Raw genomic sequence first — 14,286 nt, forward strand, 5'->3', positions numbered from 1 at the left:
ATATGCCAGCAAAATTGGAAAACTCAAATTTGGAAAAGGTCAGTTTTCATTCCAATCCCAAAGAAAGGCAATGCCAAAGAATATTCAAACTACTACAAAATTGCACTCATCTCACACACTAGTAAAGTAATGCTCAAAAGTCTCCAAGTCAGGCTTCAACAGGACTTGAACCATGAAATTCCAGATGTTCAAGCTGATTTAGAAAAGGAGAGGAACCAGAGATCAAATTGTCAACATCTATTGGATCATCAAAAAAGCAAGAGAGTTCCAGAAAAACATCTATTTCTGCTTTATTGACTATGCCAAAGCCTTTGACTGTGTGGATCACAACTAACTGGAAAATTCTTTAAGAGATGGGAATACCAGACCACCCGACCTGCCTCCTGAGAAATCTGTATGCAGGTCAAGGAGCAATAGTTATAATTGGACATAGAACAATAGACTGGTTCCAAATCCGGAAAGGAATACATCAAGGCTGTATATTGTCACCCTGCTTATTTAACTTATATGCAGAGTACATCATGAGAAACGCTGGACTGGAAGAAACACAAGCTGGAATCAAGATTGCCGGGAGAAATCTCAATAACCTCAGATATGCAGATAACACCACCCTTACGGCAGAAAGTGAAGAAGAACTAAAGAGCTTCTTGATGAAAGTGAGAGGAGAGTGAAAAAGTTGGCTTAAAGCTCAACATTCAGAAAACTAAGATCATGGCATCTGGTCCCATCACTTCATGGGAAATAGATGGGGAAACAGTGGAAACAGTGTCAGACTTTATTTTTCTAGGCTCCAAAATCACTGCAGATGGTGACTGCAGCCATGAGGTTAAAAGATGCTTGCTCCTTGGAAGAAAAGCTATGACCAACCTAGATAACATATTAAAAAGCAGAGACATTACTTTGCCAACAAGGTCTGTCTAGTCAAAGTCATGGTTTTTCCAGTAGTCATGTATAGATATGAGAGTTGGATTATAAAGAAAGCTGAGAGCCGAAGAATTGATGCTTTTGAACTGTGGTGTTGGAGAAGACTCTTGAGAGTCGCTTGGACTGCAAGGAGATCCAACCAGTCCATCCTAAGGGAAATCAGTCCTGAATATTCATTGGAAGGACTGATGCTGAAGCTGAAACTCCAATACTTTGGCCACTTGATGCAAAGAACTGACTTGTTTGAAAAGACCCTGGTGCTGGGAAAGATTAAAGGTGGGAGGAGAAGGGATGAGATGGTTGAATGGCATCACTGACTCAATGGACATGAGTTTGAGCAAGCTCCGGGAGTTGGTGATGGACAGGGAAGCCTGGTGTGTACAGTCCATGGACATGAGTCAGACATGTCGGACATGACTGAGTGACTGAGTTGAACTGAGATGAGATTGGAGAAGCCATTGAGAGTCTGTGATTTCTGACTTTTCATGGAAGAGTCCTCAGAATCTACCTGAATGTAATTCTCAGGAAGCACCCAACATAGCCAACTGGAGGAAATGTCCATAAAATAAGTGACCTACATTCTTAAAAATGTCAGTGTGCTGAACAACGAAGAGAGGTTGGGCAAACATTCCAGAATAAGGAGACTAAGTGACAACAGAGCACAGGCTGTGGTCCTGGCTGCGCTCCGAGACATTGGTGGGACAATGGACGGTGTTAGAAGGTGGATTAGAGACTGGACGACGTCGTGGCACTAATAGTCAATTTCCTGAAGTTGGCTATTCTGTTGGGGCTATGGTTGGGAATATCTTACTTTTAGAGTAAACACAATGAAGTATTAAAAAGTAAAGGAATAAGGCTTAGGGGTTATAAATACTGTTAGAGGGTGGAAGAGAGCCCCTGAGAAGTGAGTCTGTATGTAAACATGCAATAATTTGACCCCTGAATCACCCCCCAAAGGGAGTTAGGGGTCTCAGCCAGGAGGCTGAAGTTCTAAAACCATCATCCTTAAAACCATCATATTAATGACACAGCATTGTTATATTTCTGTTAATTTTTTCACCTCCTGCCCAAAGCAGTTTCTGTGGTTTCTGTATCTCAAGAGAACCTTCAAAAGAAGCCACCACTCCACTCTTGGGAGGACTTAGCTATCTGCTTTTCATCTGAGTGGATGACAGCCACCCTTTGATGAGGTGATAAAAGCTTTGCTCAAAGAGATAAAAGTCTCAAATTTCTCTGGAACTGACATCCCGAAGAGCACTGGCTTTCACCCAAGAAAATCATCCCTAACATGTAATCTCTGGGCTTTCAAAAGCTAACCCAAAAATGTGACAACAAATTAAGCTCTGAGTAAAGAGCGGGCATAAATTGCGTTTGCTTAGAGTCACATTTTGTCTGCTGGCTGAAGGTGAATGTTGGAAAATGGGCAATATTCCAAGGGAGAAGGATGGTTTGGGCTGAAATAGCCCTTCTTCAGCACCAAGCATCTTTATGAGCATCCATTACGATCAAGATAGCCTGTTAAGTACTATGTAGAAAATAAAGGACAATTTAAACCTTTGACTGTATGGATAATGATAAACTGTGGAAAATTCTGAAAGAGATGGGAATACCAGACCACCTGACCTGCCTCTTGAGTAACCTGTATGCAGGTCAGGAAGCAACAGTTAGAACTGGACATGGAATAACAGACTGGTTCCAAATAGGAAAAGGAGTACGTCAAGGCTGTATATTGTCACCCTGCTTATTTAACTTCTATGCAGAGTACATCATGAGAAATGCTGGGCTGGAAGAATCACAAGCTGGAATCAAGATTGCTGGGAGAAATATTAATAACTTCAAATATGCAGATGACACCACCCTTATGGCAGAAAGTGAAGAGGAACTAAAAAGCCTCTTGATGAAAGTGAAAGAAGAGAGTGGAAAAGTTGGCTTAAAACTCAACATTCAGAAAACTAAGATCATGGCATCTAGTCCCATCACTTCATGGCAAATAGATGGAGAAACAGTGGAAACAGTGGCTGACTTTGTTTTGGGGCTCCAAAATCACTGCAGATGGTGATTGCAGCCATGAAATTAAAAGACACTTACTCCTTGGAAGGAAAATTATAACCAACCTAGACAGCATATTAAAAATCAGACAGCATATTAAAAACCAGAGACATTACTTTGTCAACAAAGGTCCGTCTAGTCAAGGCTATGTTTTTCCAGTAGTCATGTATGGATGTGAGAGTTGATGCAGAATTGATGCTTTTGAACTGTGGTGTTGGAGAAGAGTCTTGAGAGTCAAGGAGATCCAACCAGTCCATCCTAAAGGAAACCAGTCCTGGGTGTTCATTGGAAGGACTGATGTTGATGCTGAAACTAATATTTTGGCCACCTGATGCAAAGAGTTGACTCATTGGAAAAGACCCTGATGTTGGGAAAGATTGAAGGCAGGAGGAGAAGGGGATAACAGAGGATGAGATGGTTGGATGGCATCACTGAGTCAATGGACATGAGTTTGGGTGAACTCTGGGAGTTGGTGATGGACAGGGAGGCCTGGCATGCTGCGATTCATGGGGTCACAAAGAGTCAGACATGACTGAGTGACTGAACTGAACTGAACTAAACAAGACATCTTTCTCTGCTTTTGTGTCTTCATACTAGAGGAGTTTGGTGAGGTTAAAAAAAAAAAGACTGTGCTATCATTTTCTTTTCTTTTTAGGAGGTGACTGACAGGGTCACAGGGAATCGGCAGCTCTGCAGACCGGTCATGGGTGGGCTGACTGTTGGTTTTCCCAGTGAAACAGCAAACAAGCACAAACCCTTGCACCGAGAAACCGGCAGGAGAGCAGAGCAAATCCAGTGAAAGGTTATGACAGTGCTAAAAGCAGAATAAAACAGGGTCTCATTAGGAGAGGTCTAGAGTGATTTCACTTTCACTTTTCACTTTCGTGCATTGGAGAAGGAAATGGCAACCCACTCCAGTGTTCTTGCCTGGAGAATCCCAGGGACGGGGTAGCCTGGTGGGCTGCCCTCTATGGGGTCGCACAGAGTCGCACACGACTGAAGCGACTTAGCAGCAGCAGCAGCAGCACAGAAGTTGAGGTTACCTGCAGAGGACGGTACTTAATTATCATCTTCACGTGTGTAAAAGGGATGCTTAATGAGATGGGTTTTCCCCACTTGTTTTCCAACTTCACTGAGCTATAAACAGAGGAAAATGAGTTAAAATTTTAAAGGAAGACTTTGGGGATAAACATTTGGATTTGCTGATGTTGGAAAATCAAATCCAGAAGCAAGCTACCATGGTTTCCTAGAGGACTTCCAAAGAATATACAACCCTCCGTTTTGAAAGACTTAGGTATCAGCTGGCTTCTCACCCAAGTGGATGCCAGCCACCCTGTGATGAGCTGGTTTTTTTAAAAAGGCCATGGAAGCTCATTACCCTTGCCCCAAAGAGCTTTCCCACTTGTCCTCTGGTAGTGCGGGAGAATCTCACCTTAGCCGGTTTTTTGTTTTTTCCTTTAGGGTTAAGGCATTTAAGGTCACAATTAAAATGTAGATGTGCTCTGCAAGGGTTTGATGTCTCCCTAGGATCAGCCATTAACACCTCTTCTCATGGAGTCATCAAGGGAGGAGTCACCTATCAGGATGTTGGGAAAACGCTGAGACTTGGGAAAATAAGGCTAGAACAAGGAAGTTTGGGTGGTGGAAAAGGCACCGAGGAAACCTTAGGACTTTCCTAGGGAGGACAAATCCAAGTGGATCAGCACTGTCTGCCACCATGAGGGTTCACAAGAGACACTGCTGGTTGGGGTCTGGCCTCTCCAGTCTACTTTCTTCTCTCCTTCCCTCCGTAGCCTCTCCTTTCCTTTCTCTCGAAGTTTTCTGCAAATATCGAAGGCAGTAGACGTTGGATGCACCATCCTAGGCTCTTAGCATACCTTCAACACATTTTGCTGTTGTTGAGTCGCTCAGTCATGTCCGACTCTTTTCACAACCCCATGGACTGCAGTCCACCAGGCTCCTCTGTCCATGGGATTCTCCAGGCAAGAGTACTGGCGTGAGTTACCATTTCCTTCTCCAGGGGATCTTCCCAACCCAGGGATCAAACCCTTGTCTCCCGCTTTGGCAGGCAGATTCTTTACCACTGAGCCACCTGGGAAGCCCTGAACACATTTTAGTGCCATGTAATTTCCCAAAGCAGGATGCGGTTCTTCCTGTACTGCATGGATTTAACCCCATCTTGTTCACTGGGACTGTCAATATGGAGCCAAGAGCACACGGCAGGAAGAGCTTTCACCCCTAAGATGGACACACCAGTGGCTGCACTGACTTGTGACACCTCAGGGCCCTGGGCCTTGGAAGCACAGTGCACGTGACTCCTGCCACATGGCCACTTGCGTACATGCAGTGCTTGTCCACTCCGTTTCATTCACCCTGTCACAGTCCGTTGACTTTTTTTTTTTAATCTAGAGAGTCTATTGTTTGTTCTGTCGATTTGATTATGGGATTTAAGAATCTTCATGTTTTCTAATACTCAGTGTGCCATTAATGCACTAGGTCAGAGACTGACTGCTACAGCCCTCTCTGTAGTCTATCAAAAAAAAAAAAGACAGTGGCCTGCCCTCCTTCCCTGTTGGCGAGAATGTAAAGAATGTGAATTGGTGCAGCTACTGTAGAACAGGATGGAGGTTCCTCAAAAAACTAAAAAGAGAGTTACCATATGATCCAGAAACCCCACTCCTGGGTATATATCTGGAGAAAGCTCTAATTCAAAAGATACACGCACCCCCATATTCACGGCAACACTGTTTACAATAGCCAAGACTTGGAAGCAACCTAAATGTTCATCGACAGGTGAATGGATAAAGAAGATATGGTACATATAGAATGGAGTACTAGTCAGCCATTCAAAAGAATGAAATAATGCCATTTTCAGTAATACAGATAGACCCTGAGATTATCATACTAAGTGAAAAAAGCCAGGGGGAGAAGACAAATACCACGTCACATCACTGACAAATACCACATCACATCACTGACAAATACCGCGTCACATCACTGACAAATACCACGTCACATCACTGACAAATACCACGTCACATCACTGACAAATACCACGTCACATCACTGACACGTGGCATCTAGGACATGACACAGATGAACTTATTACAAACACAGACTTGTGGAGAACAGACTCACGGTTGTCAACTGGAAAGGGGGTGGGAATTGGGAGTTTGGGCTTAGCAGATACCAATTATTATATATAGGATGGACAAACAATAAGACTCTACTGCATAGCTCAGGGATATAGTCAATATCCCGTAATAAACCATAATGGAAAAAATATTAAAAAAAAAAATCCCTATAGGTGTGTTTAACTCAGAAAGTGCAACTTGCTTCAGTTCAGTTCAGTCTCTCAGTTGTGTCTGACTCTTTGCGACCCCATGAATCGCAGCACGCTAGGCCTCCCTGTCCATCACCAACTCCCGGAGTTCACTCAGACTCACGTACATCGAGTCAGTGATGCCATCCAGCCATCTCATCCTCTGTCGTCCCCCTTTCCTCCTGCACCCAATCCCTCCCAGCATCAGAGTCTTTTCCAATGAGTCAACTCTTCGCATGAGGTGCCCAAAGTACTGGAGTTTCAGCTTTAGCACCATTCCTCCCAAAGAACACCCAGAACTGATCTCCTTTAGAATGGACTGGTTGGATCTCCTTGCAGTCCAAGGGACTCTCAAGAGTCTTCTCCAACACCACAGTTTAAAAGCATCAATTCTTCGGTGCTCAGCTTTCTTCACAGTCCAACTCTCACATCCATACATGACCACTGGAAAAACCATAGCCTTGACTAGACGGACCTTTGTTGGCAAAGTAATGTCTCTGCTTTTGAATATGCTAGCTAGGTTAATAATAACTTTCCTTCCAAGGACTAAGTGTCTTTTAATTTCATGGCTGCAGTCACCATCTGCAGTGATTTTGGAGCCCAGAAAAATAAAGTCTGACACTGTTTCCACTGTTTCCCCATCTATTTCCCATGAAGTGATGGGACCGGATGTCATGATCTTAGTTTTCTGAATGTTGAGCTTTAAGCCAATTTTTTCACTCTCCTCTTTCACTTTCATCACGCTTTGCCATTTAATTTTATATTTTCTTATAATAAAGTTTAATGCAATAGCACTGTGTTTAAAACATTAAACTCATTTTAGCATTAGAAACAATATTCTGAAAAATCTATAGCAAAACAGATCAGACACAAATATTTACCACCGGGAAGTTTTCCTCTCTGGTTCCTAATGACTACGAATTGTTCATCCCCCACATTTTTGCCAAGTTCCTGCCCACCCCCACCCCCACCCCAGGCTGCGTGCTAGGCATGGCGTGTATGGTGTAAACGAAGTGACTGCCAGACTCCAGCTTTCTTCCTCTCCATCTTCACGTCTCTCTGGAACTCAGACGAAACGAGACCCTGGAGAGAAACGAGTTGTAGTCCTAACGGCTGGGTTTTAGAGCTGACTACTGGAGACTCACAACCTAATTCCCCCTGGGAAGAGTGATGTGAGGGCAGATAGATTCCAGGGCCGCCTACAAACGTGATGGATGCATCTCCCAGAAATGCAGTCCTGAAGACTCTGCCTCAACTCCCTTTAACCACGATGAACACACCCATTTCAAGGAACACGATGCAACCTGGGAGAGGAGGCCGGCATCTGTCCTCGGGATCTCCGGAGCCAGGCTGTAAGCCGGGAGCACAGCACAGCATCTCAGCGCCTTCGCGGGCCTCTCCGAAAGCAAGCCGCCTCATCCGTTCCCACTCGTGGACCAAAAGGCAGCTGACCCCACGGGCGGGAGACGTGTGAGACCCGAGAAGCTCTCAGAGGGGCCGTCGCTAAGCCTCTCATGCCAGCACCGGGCACAGGGCTGCGGGCACCCCCGCCGGCGAAGGCCTGGAGGGGCCCGCCGCGCGGGCTCACCCCGCGCCCGCAGCCTGGGTGCGGCGCCACCCGCTGCCCAGGGGGCGCTGCCTTCGCTCCGCGGCGCCCGTTCAGTGCGCTGAAGCGGGTGGAGAAACGCCCTCGCTGCGTCTCCCACTGGCCTTTCCCCAGACGCCCCGGAATGTTGGGATGCTTGCTCATCGCAGCGCCCTTCTGCCCCACAGGTCCAGCTGCGTGTTTCTGACGACTCCTCGCCAGGCTCCTTCAAGCTAGTTCATCCACCCACCTCGGGTGGAATGGCCCCGCTTCCTGCGTGCAGTCCTTGCTGGTCTGGCCTGTAAGTGTCTCAGAGACTCATATACTTGTTCGTGTTTCCTTCCTCCCATGAGATGCTACCTTCATCGAGGGCTGGGACTTTATCTTCCTTACCTTCCATGTTCGGGTCAAATACAGTAGTGGGCACTCAAAAAATGTTCGATAAATGAAGGAATAGATCTACGAGTGTGGTTGACTTCAAGCTAGGGGAGCAAGTCACAGCATCAGCTTCAACTCCAGGTTGTTCCCACAAGGTTTGACGTGGATTTATATTCTTCTTTTTCTGTACTTCCAAAAATGTAAACAACGGTACTGTTCTCTGATAACAGAGTATCTTCTCAAAAGTCTTTGGAATTATTGTACCAGGATTATTCTAGAATTTTAAATTAATTTTCTATTCTGACGGGAATTTAGAGGTACAAATTTCCAGTTGCAAAATAAAGGAGTCACAGGTATAAAAAATGCAGTGTGGAAAATATAGTCAATAACATAATGTCTTTATATGGTGACACATGGTAACTAGACATCATGGTGATCATTTTGTAATGTATAAAAATATTGAATCACTATGTCATGTACCTGGAACTAACATAGTGTTGTAGGTCAGTTATGCTTCATAAACAAACAAACTCATGAGAAAAGAGATTAGAAGCACGGGGTCAGGGAGAAGCAGGAGCAATTGATTGAAGCTGGTCCAAAGGTGCAAACCTCCACTTACAGGACAAGGAAGTACTAGGGATATAAGACTCAGTTCAGTTCAGTCGCTCAGTAGTATCCAACTCTGTGACCCCGTGAACCACAGCATGCCAGGCTTCCCTGTCCATCACCAACTCCCGGAGTCTACACAAACCCATGTCCATCCAGTCATTGATGCCATCCAACCATCTCATCCTCTGTCATCCCCTTCTTCTTCTACCTTCAATCTTTCCCAGCATCAGGGTCTTTTCAAATGAGTCAGCTCTTTGGATCAGGTGGCCGAAGTATTGGAGTGTCAGCTTCAAAATCAGTCCTTCCAATGAACACCCAGGACTGATTTCCTTTAGGATGGACTGGTTGGATCTCCTTGCAGTCCAAGGGACTCTCAAGAGTCTTCTCCAATACCGCAGTTCAAAAGCATCAATTCTTCGGTGCTCAGCTTTCTTTATACTCCAACTCTGACATCCATACATGACCACTGGAAAAACCATAGCCTTGACTAGATGGACCTTTGTTGGCAAAGTAATGTCTCTGCTTTTTAGTATGCTGTCTAGGTTGGACATAACTTTCCTTCCAAGGAGTAAGCATCTTTTAATTTCATGGCTGCAGTCACCATCTGCAGTGATTTTGGAGCCCCAAAAAATAAAGTCAGCCATTGTTTCTCCATCTTTTTGCCATGGAGTGATGGGACTCAATGTCATGATCTTAGTTTTCTGAATACTGAGCTTTAAGCCAACTTTTTCACTCTCCTCTTTCACTTTCATCAAGAGGCTCTTTAGTTCTTCTTCACTTTCTGCCATAACGGTGGTGTCATCTGCATATCTGAGGTTATTGGTATTTCTCCGGGCAATAAGATACAAGATGATTAATATAATTAATATGATTGCATGTTATATATGAAAGTAAGTAGTTAAGATCATAAATTCTAAGAGCTCTCATCACAAGGAAATTTTTTCTTCTTTTATATCTACTAATATATGAGGTGATGAATGTTCACTAGGCTTATTGTAATCATTTCATGATGCATGTAAATCAAATGATTATGCTGAACCCCTTAAACTTCTACAGTGCTGTGTGTCAATTATATTTCAGTAGAACTGGAAGAGATATATAATTAAAAATAAGTAAATAAAAATACATTTTTTTAATTGAAGGGACTTACATGGCATCTTACACCCCATGAAGGGACTTACATCCCATGAAGTCCCATCACTTCATGGGAAATAGATGGGGAAACAGTGGAAACAGTGGCTGACTTTATTTTTGGGGGCTCCAAAATCACTGCAGATGGTGACTGCAGCCATGAAATTAAAAGACGCTTATTCCTTGGAAGGAAAGTTACAACCAACCTAGACAGCATATTCAAAAGCAGAGACATTACTTTGCCAACAAAAGTCCGTCTAGTCAAGGCTATGGTTTTTCCAGTGGTCATGTATGGATGTGAGAGTTGGACTGTGAAGAAAGCTAAGTGCTGAAGAATTGATGCTTTTGAACTGTGGTGTTGGAGAAGAGTCTTGAGAGTCCCTTGGACTACAAGGAGATCCAACCAGTCCATTCTAAAGGAGATCAGTCCTGGGTGTTCTTTGGAAGGAATGATGCTGAAGCTGAAACTTCACTTTGGTGGAGGTACTTTGGCCACCTCACGGGAAGAGTTGACTCACTGGAAAAGACTCTGATGCTAGGAGGGATTGGGGGCAGGAGGAGAAGGGGACAACAGAGGATGAGATGGTTGGATGGCATCACCGACTCGATGGATGTAGGTTTGAGTGAACTCCGGGAGTTGGTGATGGACAGGGAGGCCTGGCGTGCTGCAATTCATGGGGTCACAAAGAGTCGGACATGACTGAGCAACTGAACTGAACTGATATGGTAAAGAATCTGTCTGCGATAAGGGAGACCAGGGTTCGATCCCTGGGTTAGGAAGATCCCCTGGAGAAGAGAAAGGCTACCCACTCCAGTATTCTGACCGGGGAAATCCCATGGACAGAGGAGCCTGGGGGCTACAGTCCATAGATTGCAAAGGACACAACTGAGCGACTAACACTTTCACTTTCATATGAGAAGCAAATTGATTTTGCCACAAACTTTAGAGCACCATTCTAAATAGTGTTAAGTAATCAAAAATCTTCCTAAAATTCAAATTCCAATGTCAACAGGCATTGTTCATCATTTCTTTCACCTTTCTACTAGAGTGCTATGCATACTGAATCTGCATATTACTTGCTATTTTGCTTCACTACTACATTATTCAGTATCAGTTATATGTGTATTAATCATATAAACTACAAAAAATTTTGCATCATTTTAATGCATTGTATGCATTTATTTAGAATATAATTTTTCCTGGAATGGGTCCTTCTCTTTGTGCTAAAGAAATAGTCTTGGATCTAGAAATTCAAAATGAATAGTAGGAAGATTGCATTAAGTATGATTATTGTGCATAAGAGCACATATATCAAGGCTGGACTAAATTTTGTAGTAAAATGTATTAATGTAATACCTTAAGTAACTATTATTTTATAAATGTCTTTAACATGTAGCCCTTTCTCTTTTTGGCAATATTAAATTCAGAAGACGATTCCTTCACGCTTTAGTAATCAGCAATACCTGTTCATACTTTGATAAGTTCAGGAAGCATTTCTGGTTTAGAAAAATAAGCTTTGGGGCAATACCTGCACATGACTAGATAGACAGACCCCGCAGATGGAAGTGATTAGGAGACTGGAGCAGAGAAAATGGGCAAAGTGCTGTTTTTTCTGCTGCCCTGAAATATCTTAAAAATAAATTATAAAGTAGTTGGTTTTGAGCTCCAAAATCACTGCAGATGGTGACCGCAGCCATGAAATTGAAAGACGCTTACTCCTTGGAAGGAAAGTTATGACCAACCTAGACAGCATATTCAAATGCAGAGACATTACTTTGCCAACAAAGGTCCATCTAGTCAAGGCTATGGTTTTTCCAGTGGTCATGTATGGATGTGAGAGTTGGACTGGAAGAAAGCTGAGCGCCAAAAAATTGATGCTTTTGAACTGTGGTGTTGGAGAAGAGTCTTGAGAGTCCCTTGGACTGCAAGGAGATGCAACCAGTCCATTCTAAAGGAGATCAGCCCTGGGATTTCTTTGGAAGGAATGATGCTAAAGCTGAAACTCCAGTACTTTGGCCACCTCATGGGAAGAGTTGACTCATTGGAAAAGACTCTGATGCTGGGAGGGATTGGGGGCAGGAGGAGAAGGGGACGACAGAGGATGAGATGGTTGGATGGCATCACCGACTCGATGGACATGAGTTTGAGTGAACTCCGGGAGATGGTGATGGAGAGGGAGGCCTGGCGTGCTGTGATTCATGGGGTCACAAAGAGTTGGACACGACTGAGCTACTGAACTGAACTGAACTGATAGAGGCAATAAGAAGATCTCTGTGGGAATTCCCTGGTGACCCAGTGGTTAGGACTCCACGCTTTCCTGGCCAAGGGCACAGGTTCAATCCCTAGTCAGGGAACTAAGATCCCACAAGCCATACGACAGCCAAAATAAAATGATTAAAAATCACTGTAACAATAGAATCTGTTGCAGATATATCTGCATACTGTCGCGGTGCTTGACAGCCATTCTCTGGCTAATTTAGAGCACTTAATCTTCTTTGTTAGAATATCAAGTCAAATAAAAGCAAAGAAACTCAAGGATTACAGAGAAATGATTTGAGGGCAGAAAACCCCCTTCAGGTTTTTTAAAGCATCAAGTAGTCATCTGCCTACACTAACCACCCCAGTGACCAGCCTACGTCTAAGCCACTTATGGGATATCTTAGGAGCACTTGGCCTACGGGAGGGCCACTTCTTTTTGCAGTGAACTGCTATTACTTGTAGGGGTTCCCAGGTGGCACAGTGGTGAAGAATCTGCGTGCCAATTCAGGAGACACGGGTTCAATCCCCTATCTCAGGGTCAGGAAGATTCCCCTGGAGGAGGAAATGGCAACTCACTCCAGTATTCTTGCCAGGGAAACCCTATGGACAGAGGAGCGTGGTGGGCTACAGTCCACGGAGTCTCAAAGAGTCAGACGTGACTGAGCACACAGGCACGTGTATAATGTGTTTGTAAAGCTATATATAATCTTTACACACTTCCACATTTTCCCAGTTTTCTACTACAAGCATGTAATTTTTATCAGAAAGTATCTTCTTACAAAGAAATCGGAGGAAGAGGTGTGGGAAAGCAGTATTTCTCTAAGGATCTGAAGCCACAATGACGACTGAATGCATCATGTGTTTTCATCACTCAGAGGCTGATAAAGGACCAAATGGGCAGACCCTGAAGCACAAGAGGTTTCAGTTAAAGAGAGGAAGATGGCATACTGGAAGGGGGAGATGGGTGCCTTGGCGGATGAAGGCCTTTCTCCCTTCCAATGGAGACAGCTTGTCCTCCAGACTTCAGCCATTGCGTCTTACTCTGACCGCAGCAAAGATGAAAAACCACTGGCCCATCTTTTGATCTACCCTTTAAAATGGACTGACACGGTTCTGTTTGAGAGGGCATGGCATGGTTCTTCCAGAAGTGTAAGTGCTCTTGCCATTTTATAGACTCTAAGGTGAAGGGCTCCTGGGTAGGTAGATCAGACAACATGATGAGATCAGAAACTTGTGTTCCTGAAAAGTTTGCTGTGGAATTGTGCCTTTCCTGCAAAATCAGCTTAAAAAATAGTGTTTAGTCTGCAGATGGCATCACCGACTCAATGAACATGAGTTTGAGCAAACTCTGGGAGACGGTGAAGACAGGGAAACCTGGTGTGCTGCAGTCCATGAGGTCGCAAAGAGTCAGACACGACAGAGGGGCTGAACAGCAAGTCTGCAGTGTAATTCTGTGTTATATTCTATTGATAAGGCGCTCCCAGGGAAGTCCCATGGAAGCCAATTTTCAACTGAGTTCACTCTTAAAGGGCTGGAAACCCTGAGAGGATCCCACTTCAAAGCATGGCTTCCTGTGTGAGTTTTCACTCCTTCCGTGGATGGCTTCCTAAGGATCCCAGGCAGCTACACAGCAGAGCATGGGGTCTTTTGTGTGTGTGTAAAAGGACAGATGTGTTATAGAGTATACTCTTGTTGCTTGAGCCTAACAACAGACAACCTTGCCTTGGGCTGTTCCGGTAACTCCATAAGACCAAGCTTGAAATCTCCAGAGCTCAACACTGCTAGCGTTTGTTCCCGTGAGAAAGAACTTGAGTGGAGGAGGGTCAGCCAGGTTCCCTCAAACCTTAAAAAGAAACAGCTGTTGCATTTCAGGTGCTGAATTCAGCAGAGAGAAGCCAACTCCTGACCAGGTCCAGCTCAGTACTGGTGACTTTATGCTAGATTGAAAATTACCCCTAAGTTATTGCATACGTACGTGCTAAGTTGCTTCAGTCATGTCTGACTCTTTTTGACCCCATGGAGCCCGCC

This window comes from Bos grunniens, chromosome 24 (assembly GCF_055505025.1).
Source record: "Bos grunniens cultivar Pamir isolate PY7600 chromosome 24, Bosgru_T2T1.0, whole genome shotgun sequence".
NCBI classification, from domain to species: Eukaryota; Metazoa; Chordata; class Mammalia; order Artiodactyla; family Bovidae; genus Bos; species Bos grunniens.